The sequence below is a fragment of the Trachurus japonicus genome, chromosome 24, assembly GCF_045865225.1.
Source record: "Trachurus japonicus isolate A0001 chromosome 24, Traja_1.0".
Lineage (NCBI taxonomy): Eukaryota > Metazoa > Chordata > Actinopteri > Carangiformes > Carangidae > Trachurus > Trachurus japonicus.
The window spans coordinates 5,226,458-5,234,160 of NC_140930.1; positions in this window are offsets into that span (position 1 = coordinate 5,226,458).

The window sequence follows — 7,703 nt, forward strand, 5'->3', positions numbered from 1 at the left end:
TGTGACCTTTAATTGTCGGTGCAAGCTATTTTTATATACGTATATCTTGTATGTTAATTATCATAACATCAATACTGACAGCAGCAGCTCTGGTTCTAAGTAAATGTTCCCATCTCTACTTTACATTCTTCACTGCCACATTTCAGATTCAAACATTAATTACATTCATCTGACAGCTGATGATTAAACATGATGTAATGTTGTATTTAACTGAAAACTGTCACTTACCGAAGCTTCACATGGCGAAAACATCCACAGCAGAACAGGAGAAGGTGCAAACAGAGAGAGACCTTCCATAGAAACAGCGGTCGTCAGAGGAAGAACAGACTGGGTTCTCTCTGTTGTGATAGCCTACTATATGTTGTGACATAATCTCACTTCCTCCTATGTGGCAGATATTAAGGATGTGAACATTTTCTCTCAGGAAACTGAACAATACTTACGGTGTTTCCATCTCACTGATCCTCAGAAACTGCTCTGACTGTGGAGAAAAGTCATTGTGCAGCATTAACTGTACAACATGTTGACAAATAGTTGTGAGTGATTTAATCTATAAAAGTATCTAAACTGCCCGTGTTAATCTGACTCATTCCTTTTCCTTCCAAACATGATGCGCAACTTCTTTCTTCCATGTGGTCATGAGCTGAATTGAATATAAATATTTTATGTCTTGTCTGTATATGATGGTCAATATTTACCTGTCATTGCATATTTATTGCTAATCATCTGTCATTGTTAATAATTTCAGATTATTTGAATTTGAAAAAGAGAGATAGAATTTTCAGTATCAGGCCTTTATTTGTCTTGTACACTGTACAAAAACATAGCACTTACTACTTTTACATTATCCAGATTCACTCACTTGTTGCTGTCCTCGTCGTTTTAGTTTACATCCAACATTAATACACAGCCGTGCACCAACACACACCACTGATCTCTCTCACTACAGATATAGGTTGTATTTTGTCCTTGTTAGTGTTTGTTAAATAAATATGATTGCCGGCATCTTCTCCTCGCGTTTGTTTGTCAGAGAACTGAGCCAGTTCTGACAGATGTTATTAGACAAATAAATGTTTAGTGTGTGAGTATGAGACAGATCTGCTTCACAGAGGGTCACTAGAGGGACATTTCTGTACAGGAGGGAGTGGAGCGTGGATGCGAGCCTCTCCTTCAACCATGCACGGAAAAGGGGAATGATAGGAAAGGTTTTTCAAATTTATTGAGAAACAATGCCCAGGTCAGCAATGCATGACAAAAAACAGGTGGTTCATTCGTCCCCTCCAGTCACATAAACCAACACAGCTGTGGACACACGCAACTCCGGTGATGGTGGTGACGTGTAAATGCAAAAAAAGTGTTTCCATTACACTTTTGCGATACATGTATGCACATACATGTATATAGTTACGTCTGAAAAACCACCTCATGAGAGCGAAAAAAACTTTTTAGCAATATTTGATCGTTTTTTCGAAATGTAGGTGTTTCCATTACCAGTTTTTTATTTTGATATTTAGGTTTTGCACATTTCTAGGGGTAATGGAAACGCACCTAGTGAGACCTACAGACAACGGCGGCCAGCGCGGCGCGGAGCCTGAGCAACAGGTAAATCACACCTTCACCTTCCCCGACGCTGAACGGGCTCAGTGCATGAGCAGTAAAACTGGATCTGCAATTCGCTTGCTTGCTACTGAGTATAATTAAAGGGATAGTTCAACATTTTGGCAAATTGGCCCATTACCATAATCGCTATAGTCTTAGCAGTAGGTTTGTTACCTTTATTTGTCGGTGCAAGCTATTTTTAGAACGGCGAAGCGGAGCTGCTAGCTGCTCAGAGCTATGCTACGGAGGCTAATGGGATTTATTGGTTTCCCTCATGAAATACACAATCCAACAACTCCAAAACGCTCTGTTGGACAAGTTGTGACCTGCACATTGACCACGCTATGACATAATAATGTAACGTTACGAGACAGAGTTGTTTTCGAGGTAAATACAGAGACTGCTTGCAGAAAAACTGTCCCTGAAGGCAACTCGCATCAGCGGTTTTGCATGAATTTACCTCTAAAACAACTCTGTCTCGTAACGTTGTGTTATTATCTCATAGCGTGGTGAATGTGCAGGTCACAACTTGTCCAACAGAGCGTTTTGGAGTTGTTGGATTGTGTATTTGATGAGTTTGATGAGGGAAACCAAGAAATCCTATCAGCCTCCGTAGCGTAGCTTTGAGCAGCTCGCCACTCCACTCCGCCGTTCTAGAAACAGCTTGCACCGACAATTAAAGGTAACAAACCTACTGCTATGACTATAGGGATTATGGCAATGGGCTAATTTGCCAAAATGTTGAACTATCCCTTTAAACTCTGCTGTAAGCGTACGTACGGCCTCAATGATGCTCATTTTGCTTTCTTGCCAAGAGTTGGAGTTGGAAATCGGCGCCACATTGATGACGTCTGTGTGTGATATGAAGCTACAGCTGGTTGGTTTATCGTAGCTTAGCTTAGCTTCGCATAACGACTGGAAACAGGAGGAAACTGTCTGCCTGGTTTTCTCCAGAGACGCTTTGGTTGGAAACAAACAAAATGGTAATTTGCGTGAGCTGTAGAGACGCTGGTGGCTCCAGGCCAGCTGTGAATAAGAGTCAGTTTCACTGGCATTAAAACAGGTACAATGAAATAATGTGTGGCTTCTCTCCTGGATAGAAAAAAAAATAGAAAGATAACGACTCAAATATAGAATTTAGAAATAAAAACCAAACCACCAGTATTATTATATAATAGAATAAAAGAGTAAAAGAGCTTGTGTATAAAATACTACATTAATTTGTGCTAGACTGCAGCTTCATATCAAACCTACTCATATTTTCTGTTGCTTTATAACCATCTTCACACTGCAAAAATCACACAAAACTCATCACATAAAAAGTAGCTTGTTTTTAGACACTTTTTGTAATACTTCTTTCAAGCATATTTTCACTTGAAATAAGTAGAAGAATCTGATAGTGGAGCAAGTTTTTCTTCCTTTTTACAAGCACAAAAAAAAACAGATTTTCCTACTTATTTCAAGTGAAAATATGCTTGAAACAAGTGAAAATTATCTAAAAACATGTTAATTTTTAGTGGAAAGAGATTAGTTTTGACTAGAAATTAGACATTTTGACAAGAAAAAAGACAAATATTCTTGGAAAGATTTTGAGTTTTTGCAGTGCACTTCCCGTTTAGAGTAAAAGCAATGAGGTCAATGTAAAAAAAACAAAAAAACAACAACCTGCAAATGAAATGCCATGTTTCTTTCTGTGTGATCTGGTCTTCATTTCAAGTGAAACCTCGTCTCTCACTGCTCCAAACTCTGATTTTCTTCCGTCTCCTACACCCGGCAGGAACACTCTGAAACCCAAATGTTAAGGAAAAGGGTTAAAGATCTAGAGACAGAGTACAAACAACTACAGCTGGAGTGTCAAGTGAAAGAGAGTCGGGTGGTAGATCTAGAGAGTGATGCTGAGGTATCTTTTTCCTCTGTTTGGGAATGAACTTTTAAGTGTCTGTGATTCTCAAGTGGTCTCAAGTCTTCAGTTTGGTCATGTAGTCATGTGGTAGTTTTGCTGTTTGACTCATTGTTTTTGACTTTTTTATGTGTGTGATTTTTTTGTGTTTGTAAAATATTAGAAAGTCAATAGTTTTAATGTGAGAAATTATTTTTTATTTTTATTTTTTTTTAACTTTTATTTTGGCCTGCAGTCAACATGTTGCACTTTGTCATCACATCGGTGTTGCTGTTGGTTATTGTTGTCTGACATCAGGTGTGTGTGTTGTTGTAATTGTGTGGTTTAATTTTAGTGGCATATTCCTCATGAAGCATGATATAATGATATAAAAGTGTCTGAGCCCAGGACACGCTCCTCAAAATATGAGTAAAAGTTAATTAAGTTCACGTCTAACACAGAAAGAATCATCCCTCAGAGTATTTCTCTCATTACTTGCAGCTTTTGTGGGTCATCGTCATTGTGTGAATAGTGTTTTTCTCTGTGGTGCGTTGGTTCCCTGAGTGAAAACTGAAAAATACATTTCCAAAATTGTTCAAGACACAAACTGGGGAAAGAAAATGACCAGAATTTGGAAAAAAAAAAACTGCACCAAACGCTCAGGAAACCAAGGCGCTGGCCAGGGCCGGCCCTAGGATTTTGGTGGCCCTAAACAAGATTTTTGTTTGTGGCCCTGCACTCTAAGCGCAAACACCAAATCACTGTTAAAACTGAATACAGACGTGTTTATGCCCTCTGAGGTTTCAGGCCATTTTCTCGACTTTTACATATTTTCTTAAATTGATCTTTTTAAGATACTTGCAGATGTAACAATACTCAAGTGTTTTATGTCTAGAACCTCTGCTGTAAGCACACTGAGGCCAATTTGTCCTAGAACACTGTAGAAAGAAATAATTTAGGTCAAATGCTGGAAATTTGAGGTCTGCTTTTTGAAAAATTTCAAATCCCTTGTGAAAACACACCTTCAGTCATGAGAATGAACTGTTTTGGTGCTTGAAATAGGATATGAATACAGTAATAGATAAGTGTAGAAAACAAGTCTAAAATGAAATTTTGTAAGATTGCTTTTTGAGCACAAATGTTGTCATTCTGCCATTCTATTTTCACCAAATGTCTCAAATGTGAGATAAAAGAAGCTGAATATTGACTTCAAATTACATATAAAGCTCATAGCGTGCGTGTCCACCTCAGGATGTTTAAATGACTTGAATGAACCCCGGTACCTTTCTGATCATGTGGCCCCCCACCTAACGGCTGTGGCCCTAAACAACCGCATACAGTGTTTATGCCAGGGGCCGGCCCTGAGTGTTTATGCCAGGGGCCGGCCCTGGCGCTGGCTGCTGTAGCTGGTCACTGCAGGAGGAGTTCGTTTCACACTCTGTCTCACTGTGGATGTGTTTTTTTTGGACTCAGGCTCTGGGGAAGTACCGCTGCGTGGAGAAAGAAACGGACATGCTGCTGTCCACTCTGTCGGCCATGCAGGAGAAGGCTCAGCACCTGGAGTACAACCTGAGCGCAGAGACTCGCATCAAGCTGGACCTGTTCTCCGCTCTGGGAGACGCCCGCCGGCAGCTGGAGATCGCTCAAGGTTCACACACACTTGTTTTGTCTAAACATGAAAATTACTTTGCACACGAGTAAAGTTGTTCATCCTGTTTGGTTAATCTGAAAATAGTATCACATGATCGGAGTTAGATTTAAAAATCTGGGTGGGAAACCGGCTCCAAAAGCACCACCTAGTGGATTTAATGTGCTTCACATGTTGGCTCCACTCCTCATTGATCAATTCATACAAGTGTTTCTTCCAACTGTTCAACTAGAGTGGTTTCCTCTAATGATCCTGCATGATTTATTTTAAAAAGAGAAGCAAGGTCCAGAGTGTTAAGGAAGTTTTCTAACATGTGATGAAGGTACTCTTTGGTTGGGGACACAAAGTTTGTAGTTTAGTTTAGTTTTAGTTTAGTTTAATTTAGTTTATTTATTTGCACCATAAAAAATAAGGACAATTATAAAAATAGAAATGAAACAAGCATAGTAAGTGCGGGAGAGGTTAAAAAACCCTATATAGGCTTATAAAAAAACACCTCTCCAAAAAATATATGCAAACATTCAAAAATAAAGTTACAGAGAGAGAGAGAGGGGAAAAATCCAAGGCACTCCGACGAAAAATAAAAAGCCTTTATTGCAACGACTATTTAATTAAGAAACATTTCAAAACAGACTTGTGCATGTAAAAAGTGGAGCTGGGATACAACCCACATGTAGCGGCACAAACTTCCCTCTTCAGGGTGTAACCCCCAGCTCACAGGATTAACCCTTAAAGGGATAGTTCACCCTAGAATGATATTTCGCTCATTATCTACTCACCCTCATGTTGACTAAGGGCTGGAAGAAGTTCCAGAGTCCTCCGTCCCTTCTCTGAGTTACAGGGGGTCTTAGCGTAGCAGTGCATTTCAAAGCAACGGTTGTAAAGGGACACCAGAGCTCTTCGTAAAAAAACACACACAAAAAAACATCCAAATACCTCCATGATGCTCGTATGTAGTGTCCGTCTTGTGCTGAAGCCCCAAATTGCGTAATTGTCCCGAAAAAAATTAAATAAGTCCACATTCCAAGCATGTTTGTAGCATTAGCTCTGTGTCTGTTGTCCGGTCTTCCGCTGCCAGCGCGCATGCGCAAAGTTCGCACTGAGACCGACTCGAGTCTCAGTCTGGTTGCGCATGCGCGCTGGCAGCGGAAGACCGGACAACAGACACAGAGCTAATGCTACAAACATGCTTGGAATGTGGACTTATTTAATTTTTTTCGGGACAATTACGCAATTTGGGGCTTCAGCACAAGACGGACATTACATACGAGCATCATGGAGGTATTTGGATGTTTTTTTGTGTGTGTTTTTTTACGAAGAGCTCTGGTGTCCCTTTACAACCGTTGCTTTGAAATGCACTGCTACGCTAAGACCCCCTGTAACTCAGAGAAGGGACGGAGGACTCTGAAACTTCTTCCAGCCCTTAGTCAACATGAGGGTGAGTAGATAATGAGCGAAATATCATTCTAGGGTGAACTATCCCTTTAAGTAGGTCAGTCAATCACACACACACACCTGACTGAGCTCACAGGTAAGAAGTACCAGGCCTCACCTGTAGATGGCTCTTCAAAAATGATATAGAAAAGTAAATACATAAGATATGTGAAAAAATATGCACAAAATTGTAAAAAAAAAACACACACAAAAAACAAGGCAATAATGGTAAATAAATATACAACACCTTGACCTTGATTACAGGGAAAGTTATGACTGGGTTGTATCCCAGCTCCACTTTCTACATGGACAAGTCTGTTTTTAAATGTTTCATAAGCAAACAGCCATCAATAAATCTCAGTCCCCACTAAAGGGCCTATTCCAGCTTTAAAAGAAAGTAAAATTAACCATTCAATATAATTTAAGGCTTATTCTAAGTATTGTTATTATAATACAAAGATGCCAGAATAAGAAATATAATCATCTTTGTTTTAATTATCATTACAGAATTATCTCAATCTGCAGTGTGGTGAAATATTTCAAAATAAGGTAAAAATTTCAGCGTATTTCTTTGACTCAAATGATTTTCAGTGCTTAGAAGAGAAATATCTAAAATGTTTTTTTTTATAAATGTCATGATATAACGAGTACAGGCGTCACTAATGACACAAACGGAGGCTCTGTCCTATTAAAATGTCTCACTGAGCCATGACAGAGTGACAGCAAACCAGCATGTTCACCACCAGGACCCCGAAACTGGAGCAGCTGAATAGAAAATAGAAACAGTCATTATTAATTACACGTCTGCTTTTCCTCCAGTGACATGTCAGAGGGTCTCTCCTATGTGGGGAAAAAAAGGCTTAGCTATTGATTAAAATATTCTGAAGTATTTTTAAAATTCAAGCTGCAAAGGTCAGATGTGAAAACTGTGAATCACATCTCAACACATATATAATTATAGAGAAATGGAAAATGATGATAATTAATTATGTCCTTGCTGTATGGACTTGAATGAATTAAGAATAATTTAAAAAATACTGTAGTCAAATCTCTGCATATAAAAGCATAAAATCTAATAATTATATAATATGACAACATTTGCATACGTCGGTGTCGATCTCATTCACAAATGGGGATGTAATG